Below are 14930 nucleotides of genomic sequence, written 5' to 3' on the forward strand. Positions count from 1 at the left end.
AAGCTAGTACGCATGTGCACCACCTGGAGGATGGGGGAGCAACCCTCCCCACCCACTACCAACCTGCCCACTGTACTGCCCATGTACATAGTCTAGGAGGCTTGGTATAGGCTCACTCTGACTGCCACTACTGACTCATATACTTGTAGTGCAAGGGTATAAGGACAAGCCTGTCCAGTCTACCACCAGTGCCTGCACATGCCTCCTGGGGCCTAAGGACTGAACTGCCCAGCCCACTGCTACTGGTGCCCACATGAGACACTCAGGAGCCCAAGGCTTGGACTGTCAATGCTACTGCCACTGCTAATGCCACACATGCTGCCTGGGGTCCTCAGGACCCACACACCTGGCCTGCCCCTGGCACTGCTGTCACTTTAGCATGCTACCTGGTGGCTGCAGGACCAACCCCTTCTGGGCTCACAACTGCCAGTGCCAGCATACACCACCAATGAGCCCGAGGACCACACGCCTGGCCCATCACTGCCATCACTGGTGCCAGAGGACTGATCAGCCTGGTGCCCATCTTCCCAGTAAAGCCTCACCACAGTCTTCACTAAGCTGTAGCCTAAGCCACCGAGGAACTCACAGATATCAATAATGTTGATTACAACCAAAGAAATACAGAGACTACACTACTGTGTCCACCCAGAATCAAAGCCAAAGCACCCTACCCAAATAACACTATAGGTATATGATATAGTTTGTACATTTATCCCCACCCAAATCTCATGTTGAAATGTAATCCTCAGTGTTGGAGAAGGGGCCTGGTAAGAAGCATTTTGATCATGGGGACAAATTTCTCCTGAATTATTTAGCACCATCTCCTTGGTGCTGTCCTCACAATAGTGAATGAATTCTTGTGAGATCTGGTTCTTTAAAAGTGTGTGGCACCTCCCCTCCCTTGCTTTCACCACAGGTCATGCCTGCTCCCCTTGGCCTTCCACCATGATTGTAAGCTTCTAGAAGTCTCCCTAGAATTTGCGCAGTTGTCAGCATCAGGCTTCCTATAAAGTCTACAGAACTGTGAGGCAACTAAATCTCTTTTCTTTATAAATACCCAGTCTCAGGTATTTCTCTTTAGCAATGCAAGAACAACCTAATATATCTACAGAAAAATGTCTTTACCTACAAAAGCAAATTCATAAAATTGGATGAAGCTACTGTTACAACAGATGCATAGGTATCAACATAAAAACACAAGAAACACGGAAATGCAAGAAAATATGACACGTCCAAAAGAACACAATAATTATCTAGTAAGATTCCAAAGAAAAGAAAGTCTATGCAATGCCTGAAAAAGATTCAAAATACTGATATTAGTATTTTGAAATCAGTGAGATACAAGATAACACAGATAACCAATACAAAGAACAAAGAATAATTCATGTTCTGAATGAGAAATTTAATTAAGAGACAGAAAAAAAAAAAAAAAACCAATGTTTTGGAGCTAGAAATAATATGAATAAAATTAAAAATACAATCAAGAACTTTCACAATAGACTAGATCAAGTAGAAGAAAGAATTTCTAAACTTGAAGAAAAATCTTTTGAAAGAATCTAGTCAGACAAAAAATACAGAATTTTAAAAAAGAAAGCCTACATGACATATGAGACATGTTAAAGTGATCAAATATTTCAATTTTGGTAGTTTCTAAAGGAGAAGATATGGGAAAAGGCATAGACAATCTATTTAATGAAATAATAGCTAAAAACTTATGAAGCCCTGCAAAGGATATATACATCCAGGTACAGGAAGCTCCAAGATCTACACATAGATTCAAACAACAGCAGTCTCCAAGACCCCTTTTGGTCAAACTCTCAAAAGTCAAAGACAAAGAGAATTCTCAAAGCAGCAAGAGAAAAGCATCAAGTTACATAAAAGGGAATTATCATCAGACTAACAATGGATTGCTCAGCGGAAACTTGAAGACCAGGAGAGAATGGAGAGATATATTCAAAGCACTGAAAGAAAAAACTTCCAGCAAAGAATACTTTACCTAACAATTCTATCCTTCAAAACTAAAGGAGAAATATAAAGTCTTTCCTTAAAAAGCAAAAACAGGTAATTCATTGTCACTAGACAAGACCTACAAGAAATGCCCAAGAGAGTTCTATATCTGAAAACAAAAAGGAAGATATCTACCATTGTGAAGACACATGAAAGCATAAAACTCATGGGTAGAACATATATACAAATGAGAAGAAAGCCAAATGTTATCACTACAAAAAACCTCACCTATTAATAACAACCTTATATATAAATTGTTTAAATCCATTAACTAAAATACATCCTGATTGAATGGATTTTGAAAAAACTTAATATCCAACTATTTCCAGTCTACAAGAAACTCCCTTCACCTGTAAATACACACACAGTGAAGGGATGGAAAAATATTCCATATAAATGGAAACCAAAAGCATGTAGAAGTAGCTATATTTATGTTACAGAAAACAGACTTTCTTTATATTTATGTTAGAGAAAAAGAAACAAAGGAGGCCCTTATATAATAATAAAAGAGATCAATTCAGGAAAAGAATATAAAAACTGTAAATATATATTCACCTAGCAAGGGAACACCCAGATATATAAAGCAAACATTATTAGGGCTAAAAAGAGAGAGAGACTCTAGTACAGTAATAGTTGGGGATTTCAACACTCCACTTTCAGCATTAGACAGAGAGTCTAGAAAGAAAATCAACACAGAAACATTGCATTTAATATGTATTATAGACCAAATGAACATAACAGACATTTACCAAATATTTGATTCAACAGTTGCAGAATACACTTTCTTCTCATTAGTAAACAGAACATTCTCCAGGATAGAACATATGTTAGACCACAAAACAAGTCTCAACAAATCTGTAAAAATCAAATTTATACCAAGTATCGTCTGAGAGCACAATGGAATAAAACTAGAAATCAATAACAAGATTTTTTTTACTTTGGAAATACTACAAATACATGGAAATTAAATAATATGCTCCTGAATGACCATTAGGTCAATGAAAAAGGTAAAAATAAAATAAAAAATTTCTTGAAACAAATGAAAATGGAAACACAACATGCCAAAACCTGTGGGATATAGCAAAAGCAGTGGTAAGAAAGACGTTTATAGCAATAAATACCTACGTCAACAAAATAGAAAAATTTCAAATAAACAACCTAATGGTATACCTCAAGGAACTACAAAACCAAAAACAAATTCAACCCAAAGCTAATAGAAGAAAAGAAATAATAAAGACCAGAGCAGAACTAAATGAAATACAGACAAAAATATATATATATAAAAGATCAATCAAAGGTGATTTTTTGTAAAGATAAACAAAACTGATAAACTGCTAGCTACACTAACCAAGAAAAAAGAGAAACAACCCACATAAATAAAATTAAAAAAAGAGAAAGGAGATATTACAACTCAGATACGAAAGATTATTAGAGACTGCTATGAACAACTATACACTAACAAATTGGAAAACCTAGAAAAAAATGGGATACATTTCTGGACACATACGACCTACCAAAATTGAACCAGAAAGAAAACTTGAACAGACCAGTAATGAGAAATGAGGTTGCATCACTAACAGCCTCTCCAAAAACAAAAACCCAAGATTGAATGGCTTTACTCCTGAATTTTACCAAATTTATAATGAGCTAACACCAATTCTTCTCAAATGATTCAACAAAAAAAAAAAAAAAAAAAAGAAAAAGAAAAAAAATGAAGGAGAAAGAATGCTTCCTATTCATTCTACAAGGCCTGTATGACCATGATACCAAAACGGACAAGGACACAACGACAAAAAAGAAAATTACTGGTCATATCCCTGATGAACATAGATGCAAAAAATACAGTCAACATAATAGTAGCAAGCTGAAACCAACAACACATCAAAAAGGTAATATACCACAATTAAGTGAGATCTATCCCAGGGATGCAGAGATAGTTCAATATATGCAAATCAATAAATGTGATATATTACATTAACAGAATGAAGGACAAAAACTGTATTATCATCTCAACAAATGCAGAAAAAAACATCTGATAAAACTGAACATCCCTTCATGATAAAAATTCTCAACAAAATAGGTATAGAAGGAACATGCCTCAACATTATAAAGGATATATATGACAAACTCACAGCTAATGTTGTACTGAATGAGGAAAAGCTAAAAGACCTTCCTCTAAGAACTAGAACAAGGCAAGAATGTCCACTTTCACCAACTTACTCAAAACAGTACTGGAAGTCCTAGCCAGAACAATCAAGCAAGAGAAAGAAATAAAAGACATCTGAATTGGAAAAGAGGGAGTTAACTGTCCTTGTTTGGAGATGATATAATCTTGTGTACTGAAAGAACCCTAAAAACTCTAACAAAAATGCTTAGAACTGATAGAATAAATTCAGTAAAGTTGCAGGATACAAAATCGCATACAATAATCAGTAACACTTCTTTAAACCAATAACTAGTGGAAAAAGAAATTGAGAAAGTAATCCCATTTACAATAGTTTAAAAAAAGAGTAAAAATATCTAGGAATACATTTAACCAAGGAGGTGAAAGACCTCTACAATGAAAAGCATAAAACACTGATGAAAAATTTTGAAGAGAACACAAACAAATGGAAAGACTGCCCATGCTCATAGATCAGAGGAATTAATATTGCTAAGATGACCATACTATCTAAAGCAATTAATCCCTGTCAAAATACCAATGATAATCTTTACAAAAATAGGAAAAAAATCTTGAAAATTACATGAAATCACAGAAGATCCTGTGATTATATAATGAAAGCAATCCTGAGCAAAAAGAACAAAACTGGAGGCATCACACTATTTGACTTTAAAATATACTACAAAGCAATAGTAACCAAAACAGCATGATATTGGTATAAAAACAGACACATAGACCAATGGAACAGAATTAAAGACCCAGAAGTAAACCCATGTGTTTACAGCCAACTGATTTTTGACAAAGGTGCCTAGAACATACACTGGGGAAAAGATACCTTCTATAATAAATGGTGGTGGGAGAACTAGACATCCATATACAGAAGAATAAAATTTAACACTCTATCTCTTACCATATAAGAAAATCAACTCAAAATGAATTAAGGCTTAAACATAAGACTCAAAAATATAAAACTAGTAGAAAAAAAATTAACTCAAAATGAACTAAAGGCTTAAACATAAGACCCCAAAATATAAAATTCCTAGAAGACAGCACAGGGGAAAATGCTTCAGGACATAGGTCTAAGCCAAGATTTTATGACTAAGACTTCAAAAGCACAGGCAACAGAAACAAAAAGAGACAAATGAGACTGTGTTAAACCAAAAAGTTTCTATACAGCAACAGGAACAATGAACAGAGTGAAGAGGCAGCCTGTAGAATGGAAGAAAACGATAATGTTGGTGGAAATGTAAAATTAATAAAGCCATTATAAAAATAGTATGGAGATTTCTCAAAAAACTAAAAACTACCACATGATCTAACAATTTCACTTAAGGATATTTATTTAAAGGAAGGGAAATCAGTGTATCAAACGGACACCTGCATCTCCATATCTATTGCAGCACTATTCCCAACAGCCAAGATATGGAATTAACTTTAGTATCCATCAATGAATAAATAGATAAAACATAGTATCTATACACAATGCAATACTATTCAGTCATAAAAAAGAATTACAACCTGTCATTTGCAGCAGCATGGATGAGTCTGGAGGTCATTATATAAAGTGAAATAAACCAGTCATGTAGTCACTGTCTAGCTCATCTGGGTATTATACAATTCTATAGGGGTATGCAACTTTGATTGAGTTTTTATTGACCAGGCTATTTTGCAACTTAATAGTGATAAACTTACAGAGAAAAACTGGTATTAATGCAAGTGATTGTGGGCTGACAGAAATGAAAATTATTCCTGCCTACTGCAATACAGTAATTTGGTTTAGAATAGATGCAATTTATTTTCATCAGGTAGAAAAGGTAACCCCAACCATTACAGTTTATTGGCCTGTAGGATATTAGCCAATTTTTTGTTTAGTAGTAAATTAATTTTATTATGCCTTTGACTATTCAAATATCTGACCTTCAAATTCTCCTCTGAACCAGACATACTGTTTTCTTCCTTAATTAATGAGTTGAATAAATTATTTGACTTGGGCCAATTTTATAGTTTTATGAAAGTCATGTTTTTAGCTTTTAGAAAATCATATTTTTAGGTCATTCAAGAGCATGGACAGCACCAACCACTCTCTCCAGCTGGAAACAGTCCCTTAAATTAATTTCCATGACATTCCATTTCTCTAGTATTTCTCCTGCTTCACTCTTTCTTGATTGTGTTTGCCAGATCCTTCCCTTCTATTCATTATTTAGATATTGGGGTTCCCTCGGGCTTGATTGGAAACCCTATTCTCTTTTTTACATTCTTTCCCTAGATGATTTCATCTACTCTCCTGCCTTCATCTACATGGTGAAATGCGCCAATTTATATCTCTAGGTTAGTCCTCTTCCTGTATATCCAAGTATCTACACAACAGGTCCATTTGAGTGATTCGTACTGCCTCAAATTTATTAGTGCTCAGATTAAACTCATTTAATAATACACAAGCACATCTTAATAAAGATATAAATATCACAATAATACTTTAATAATCTTGATAAAATGTTCTGAGGCCATGGTGATGTATAACAAGGTATTTGTGCTAAAGCAGACTACACATTTTAGTGACTGGGATCTTCTTGTCTACCAGATTCTATGTCTTCTTTTTCTGATGATATTGAATAAAAAATATAAAAATTTTGCATATTGATCTTCCCATTTCTGTAATTGAGACAGACCACCTACCTTCTGTATTCTTTCTTTAGACTGAAGAGTATAGTTGATAAAATTTTAATCTTCTTCATATCAATTATGTATATTAGGATATCCTTAAATCTCCTAAAACACATACTTGTAGATTTTTTTTTTTTTTTTTTTTTTTTTTTTTTTTAGCCTGGGTGACTATGGAGTAATTAATTATATAATTAGGTAGAGTTAAGTACTCTGAAGTAGCTAATCACTTTGCTACTCTGTGGGGTGGCTGAGACCTATCTGTTCTGATACTCATGAGGAACCAAGAAGTTTGTGGGAAAGAACTCATCCCAAAGAAATACAGGGAGGGAGAGAAGCCAGGGCACTGATATTGAAGAAGAGTGGCAATTTTCAACCCAAATTTCACCTAGATTATACTCTGGCTCAATTTCTGTAGACTCATGACTGAACTTGTAGAAGGTAAAATTTTAATGAAAGAACAAGTTTAAAAAGCTGTTTTTCCTTAGATGTCTCTGGGGCATCAAGCTCTTAGGCACCAGGAGAGGCATTGATGGTGGTGACAGCAGAACTGGCAATGAAAGCAGTAACTTTCATGGAAGCAGAGTTTGCTGCAGCTGTGACTGGATGTCAGTGCTCTTGACATCGGACATAGTTACCCTTAATATTTATCTAGTGACCTCTTTTTCTGCAGGTAGGAGTAGTCTCAGCCTGAAAGGCAGTGGCAGCAGCAGAAGCAGCTGCAGTGGTGTTTCTGGCAGGAGACACAGCTACTACTATTGGCATCAGCTGCAGCCAGGGTGTTCATTGCAAGGATTCAAGACAAAGGAGGTATAGAATGCATGAATGCCATGGCAGTTGAGAGGCTTACTTCTCAGCACACATAGGAGAAACCTTCTGGGAACTACAGCTCTACTGGTAAAAATTTTAAGGGAGAGAGAATATAGCTATTTCAGTGCACGAGAGGGTGGACCTTGAAAAATATTATTTGGCTGCTGATTTTCATGTTCCACCTCCAGGCTGGTATGACTTAGGAAACACAGGAAACAGGTACCATACCAGCAGCTATACCTTTCTGGCTGAAGTCACTCACTGATTCTGTTTGAGGGGCTAAGGCCAAGAAATCTCTGCTGCCAACACATGCTGCTTTGAGCTGCATTCTGTGGTGTTCTGTCATTTCAATGACCAATGTCAAGACCAATGTTTATGGCAGAACAAGAGTTGATGTCTTCAATAAGGAACCAAAATCTAAAATTTTCCCATACTAAACAGGCCATTCCACTCTGAAGGCCTGACACATGCATGGTGTCTTTCTGAGAAAAGCAGCTGCAGGGGGTAGGATTCCCTGGACACAGATACTCATGTTTTCTGCCATGTAACCCTGTCCCAGCCACAGTTAATTGGACTAGGGACTGATACCTGATACAAACAAAGATAGCCCATTTAAAGGCCACGACCAAAACTTTTCAGTAAGGATGGTGACTGGCTGAACTAATCAGATTCTCTCTCTGGGTGAGTTTGAAGACCAGACATCCAGAAAGATTTGGCAGGGTGGAGTTGCACAGGATGAGAGAGACAGAGAGAAAGAAGGTGTTGATGCAGTCACTTGCCATGAGTAAGAAGAAGCTCAAAAGGGAAGTAGATAAGAGTAGAGGGAACTTTCTGAAGGGGTCAATAGTCTCAGAAGAAGTACAAGCAGATAACTTGAATCACTACTAGGACAGCATATTAGAGTGGAGGCATTGTGTTCTGATGCCACTTTAAATCCTGTTCTAGTTCCTTGAAGCCTGAGTGAGCAGCTCTATTAAACTGTCAAATAATGTATTAGTCGAATGTAAATGAATAAGGCCATGGTAAGGTCAAGAGGGAAATCAAAGTATTCAGGAGGTGGACCATGTAATATGCAAATTATCATTTGTATATTTTCAGAAAATGCCCAGGATTTTGGTTTTTTGCTTATGTGAGAAAGTTTTTATAGGTAGCACAGATAACCCACACTTCAAATATGTAATACATATATATCAGTATGAAACTCTTTCGTTATTTTCTGTCATTCTTATTTCAAGGGGCATCCTTATATTTAACTACAACTACAAGGTTCTCATTTTCTTGGAACCTGAAAGAGCTGAATGATTCCTCATTTCACTAGGACTCTTTAAAATAAAATTCCATAACCTTAAGGTAACTTGAGTGTGTTCCTGTTCATGGCCACCTACAACAACATAAGACAAAGGCAAAGAGGCAAGTGAACAGGTGGTAAGTTTGTGATGCCATCCAGAAACTGCATGTACACATATGTTTGAATATATTTTCTAAAAGGATAAAGAATAACCAGCAGGAAGACCAAAATTAGTCTTTCATAGCCCACCTTCCAACTTGTAATTTAAAGTTTGTTCCTCCTTTCCACATCTAGGCTTTTCCTTGACAACAGCTTATACCATATGATCCCTATAAAGAGGGCAGCAGTCAATTGAGGGTCTAATGACACCTCACCTTCATGAGGTGCTGATGGATCAGGATGACCTGCTCACACCTCCCAGACATTCTGGAAAAATTAGAGGGTGAAAATAGAAAGAACCACCAATTGTGTTCACCAGTTCTAATTTACCACGAGGACAAATGTTAGGCATTAAAGGTCAACAGAGCTTCTGGTGATCCTCACTGAAGCAGAATGTTGACAGCATTTAATAGAGTTGCGTTTAAAGATCATGCCTACAGATATTGTAATTTCTCTTAGCTGCCCAAAATACTCTTTCTGTAAAGTCAAAGTTTATTTCATTTCTTGACCAAAGGATTCTAAAGTATATCTGGAAGAATAAGCAAGTAAGATCCACCAATAAAATTCTAAGGAAAAAATAAGAGGAATTATTTTGTAGTATGGCTTTGCCCTGCTAGATATTAAATTGTTTTATATAACTACAGCAGTCAAAACTCTGTGATTTTGGTGTAGACCTCCAATCTGAGATATTTTTACATAATCACACCAAAAGGACCCTGCTATAGTATAAAATGCATATTTTATTACCAAAAAAATGTTCTATTGAAAACATTCTTGACCCTTATTCTATCTTTAACCCTTATACCAGTGAGGAAAAACTTTTACTTTGTTTAATACCACACTGTTGGCATTTTAAAATTAAAAATATATCAATTTTACAATCATATTAACTCAGTAAACTATTTCAAAAGCCTATAACTTAGCCTCCAATAATATATTTTATCCTCATCAACTATGATTATAAATCTAATATAATTAACATAATCATCAAAAGTATTGAATAAATGGCCATCATTTGTATGCGGTCTGAATATCCCCCCCATTCCCATATCTACTGCCCCATTGTACCTACTTTGCGTTCATTCAACTAGATTTAGAATAATGAGAAATTCCATAAAAACAGAAGTGTATATCTTTTAGATCTTCAGTAAATGCCATTAGTAAACAGTCAAATTGTTTACTAATTGAATGTAAATGAACAAGAACATAGCCACATCAAGAGAGAAATCACAGTATTGAGGGCCAGACCATTTAATATGTACATGAGTCAAACTCTTAGAAGATGAGCAGATTTCTTTGCTTCCTTGGCTTCTCTGATGAAGTATTCATGGGTAGGATAGATAAAGCATATTACATATATATAGGTAATAGGTTAGGCCAGTGTAAAACTTTTTTCATTATTTTCTTGCTTGGGTCATGAGGGAAGGCCACATGCTGGTTTATAGAGTGGATATTTTACCAATCCAGAAAGAATAGTCCTTCTCTTTCAGTAATCCTGGAAAATGATTACTGTTGGAGCAGAAAATGAGTGTGGAGAGGCATAAAGAGCTTCGTTAGTGAGTATGGGGAATGTGAGGGAGAAGGATCCAGCAGTAGGGTGGTGACAAAGACAGACATGGAGCAATTGGGCCACGGAAGTTCCGTATTTTGCATATGGAAGTTACTATGACAAGAATAGTGCAGCATGTGGGCAGTCAGTCTCTAGGCAGCAAGTTGGGTTCAGCCACTGTGGATTTCTCTGGTCTTAGGGAGTACAGCTGGATTTCCCATTACTAGTGATTTGAGAGCAGCCAGGGATGAGCCTAGGCCTTGTGAGAACTCTGTTCTCTCCTTGGAATGGATGAAGGCATCATAGGGGACATCAGAAGAGGGTGACCATGGCCAGAGTTGACTCAGGAAGTAGGTGAGGGAATCTATTTTATGTAATACTCAGGTATGATTTATATGTATCATTGCTCTTTAGTCTGTATGGAAGCATAGTCACTAGAAAACAGTAATATCAATATTGACACATTCGAATGGCTGCTACAAAAGCATAACATCAAAATTTCATGTACCCTACAAAAAAATCTCACACAGAAGTCCACAGTTTTTTAAAAAATAAAAGCTGATCTGGTAAAAGGAAGGCTGGGAGACCTAGTCCTTGTGCTCATAGCAGACTGATCTTCTCCCCTAATTCCTCTGAAGTCACATTACAAAGGATCTAATGAGCTCTCAGAACTCTGCAAGTTAATATGGAAAAAAAAGTCACTGAAACTGAGTCTAGAAACAGACCTAAGGATACTTGGGATTTCACTTCCTCAGTGGTATTTCAGATAAGTGGGAAAGAACATAGAGAATACATACATAAGGAGAAGGAGCCAGGGAAAAATCTGGAAGAAACTATATCCAAATATTATTTGTATTTATTTTTTGATGATTTAAAAATTTTTTTGAAAATTATCAGTGATTCTTAACTTTTTGCTTTCTATCTTTCCATGTGTTATTGTGTTATTTTTATTACACACAAAGAAGAAAAGGTAGATGGAAGAAAAGCCAGAGCGTAAAATAAGTCGATTCAGGCAAATCTGAGAGCTCCTTAGTGACTCAGATGGGAGACAGATAAGGTTCCAAGTGTGAATGAAATCAGCAGCTTACATTTATCCCACATTTGCTCATTCTCTGCTCATGCAGCCTTCAGCAACCAGGGCAGACAAAGGGCGGTAACTGTTGGTGACGGGCTCTTTGTCAGCCCTGGTCTCTGTGGAAACAAGGTGAAATGGGAAACAGCATATTTTAGTATTTAGGCTGCAAATTCATCAGAAGTGAGAAGCCTGGTGCTGTGTCTACATATTACTTTTTGTCAAGTCTTTCCTTTTGTAAGCACTTTCTCTTTTGATGGGTAATATTTTTTCAATTTTTAAAGTAGTTGGGGTTTTTCTTTTTTCTTTTTTTTTTCACTCTGTGAACAACCAAGAGAATGAAAAGCTAAAGCAGTACCTATTTATTTGTCTTCCTAGGCTGAAAGCAACATCTTGCAGATTTATCACAGAACCGTTTCCTCTAGACACCACATTACAGAATAAATGGAGATAATTAGAAATAGTCAATGTGCTAATTTTTCTGTATTTGTTTAATGCAACTGCACATTGGTGACTTTATTGTGTTTGCCATCAAATTGCCCTGGGGTATCATTCTCAGAGGCAAAGGCAGATGATGTTTCATGTTAGTTTATTTTCTGTAGCTCTCCCAGTATTGGGCGTGAAGTGGTTCAACAGGAATGCTTTCCAGCTGCTGCTGCTGCTGAGGAAAGAAACCACCACTGCAAACCTGCTAACAGGGAAACACATTGGGTCACACTCCTGGCAGGAAGTTATTCTTCCTGCCAAAGGGGGAATTTAAAATCCTCATGTCTGTCCACAGAGAATCAATATTGGCCCAGAAAGAAGAGTTACCTATGAGGAAGACAGAAGGAATGATGGTACAATTAGTCAAGCTGTCCTTCAGCATTTTGCTGAACCTAAAGGAGGGAATAGGAATTGTGTATGGAAATCTATTGGTAAACTCAGTACTTCAAGCATTTTTGGTACAAGCAAAGACTAAAAGCTATCTGAGTGTAATTGTTGGGAGTCTAAAGCGACAGAGGGGACATGAGAGAGTAGATTGTCTTGGATACACAAGAGGGTTCCCAGAACTTGGAAGAAGAGAAATCCCAGCTGGGCCAGCACCTTTCCCTTGTATATTCTGGTTAAGGGTCATCAACATTTCCTTGGTGACCAGATCGGAGGCAGATTTCAGAACTCACTGTGTATCTTTTCAGCATGTTGAATAAACTGCGTATTGTTCTCATTCACACTGCTTTTCCAGGGACTCTCAGAAAACACATTCAGTAATAGCTAAGGAATCTGTTAGGTATTATAAAATCAGATAGCAATGACTATTACTTTTAAGTACAGATTTTATAAAGATATTTTATAGCCTTTATTTGTAGTTATAGTGGTCCTTCAAAGTACATTTTTTGGAATCCCAATTAGGGTGAGGAGAGTAAGGCATTCACCACAGGGGCAAGCAACATTTAATGGGGAACCAAAAAACTCAGCACTCAGTGTAAAAATATTGTAATGTAATATTTAAAAAAAATTAATGCCAAGCATTCACTAAGCATAAACACCATCATAATTTTAAATAAAAACAGGCTGTTTTGCTCTACAACTCTGTATTATTGTGCAACAGGAACAGTCATTTCCAATCAACAGCATGCCCCACCAGCTGGTTTATTAGGGTTGATAATGTCATGCAAACAGATTGGGCAATGCAGAGCTTTAAACAGAAGTCATGATTTGCCCCTGAAAACTTCAATTAACTATTCCCATTTGATTCACAATAAAGGGGCTATTTTGATAAGGTATATAGGAACACGCAGTCTTCCTTTTGTTTCAGGCTCCAACATGGCTCAGCAGAGCATTCCATTTTATTAGTGACATTTCCATGAAGCTTAGAGGAGTGAGTTAACTTGCCAAGGTGATGGAAGCTAGTGGGTGTTCAGGCTGGAGTTCCATCCCGACTCAGATTGCCTTGCTAACCATGGCACATCACACATCCACATCCATATCAACTGTGCTGGGCCAACATTCCTTCATATTATATTTGAGATTCTGACTCTCTAGTGGGCAAATCTATGTAAGGAGCATGTCTAAAATACGCAGAGTTTCTCAATGGGTATGGTGGGCCTCAGGGACACCAGTCTTGTTAACCTTGGAAGCAGCTGGACAAGGCCTAGGTCGCTGGTGACTTGTTTTCCTCTGACACAAATCCTTTATGCCTTGATGCATTGTAAAAATAAAATTATGTCTGTCTATCTATCTATCTATCTATCTATCTATCTATCTATCAACTATCTATCTATCTATGCACACACACCGTGATATTGAAAAGGCTGGAAGGTATAGAAAGCTGTCAGATCCAGCTTCATTTCTATTTGAGAGCTCTAATTCTTTAACATTCCCTCTGTACTGCTCTCCTGCCCTGTCCCAGTAGATTAGAACTGTAATGTTCTAATTTGGCAATTTGAAGCTAGTGATTTCTATAATTATTACATCATTCAGAGTATCCTAATTCCTCCTTTCATTGCCTTCTGTAGTATCTGTGTACAATTTTATCTCCTTCATTAAAACTATACAACACTTCTTTGAATGGTTGGACCTTGTATTGTCTCTTTGTACATCTTCTTCCTTCTCCCTCTTCAACTCCAGTGTCTCACATAGTGCTCGCACAAATTGAGTGCTTAGCAAATGTTAATCAAAGAATCAAAACAAGGAAGTGTTTCCCTGTGTCATCCTAAGGGGATATGTAGGGAACATGTAAACATGTACAGATCTATTTGTAATCCTTAAACTCTAAAGATCCAGTCAATGATTACTGGTCATCATCTTTGTACTAGCTACTTCAAAAATAATTTTTGTCATAATAATGTATAACTTAGATAATACAAAAACAATAAAAAAATTAAGTCTAAAACTAAACATTGACTTAGTTGCTAAAACCATTATTCAAATGACAATCACCCTCCATTAAGGTGCGCAGTTGAGAGATGATACACACAAAAGGGTTCACTATATGAGGTGCCATTTTAACATGAAATTTATTAGCAGTAATTTAAAACATTGCTTGAAGTTACTTTATACAATTGCAGCATGCTTTCTAATTTGATTTCCATGTGGTTGTGATACGCTGGTAAAGGTAAACTAGCTTGAGGGTTAGTATACTCAAAGGAGAAGAGCAGGTTATATTATTAGCTATGCTTACCAGGGTGTTTTGGTTTTCTTTTGTTTTTAAAATCAAGACTTTCTCTTATTTCATACCTCC

Source organism: Chlorocebus sabaeus, chromosome 4, assembly GCF_047675955.1.
Source record: "Chlorocebus sabaeus isolate Y175 chromosome 4, mChlSab1.0.hap1, whole genome shotgun sequence".
Lineage (NCBI taxonomy): Eukaryota > Metazoa > Chordata > Mammalia > Primates > Cercopithecidae > Chlorocebus > Chlorocebus sabaeus.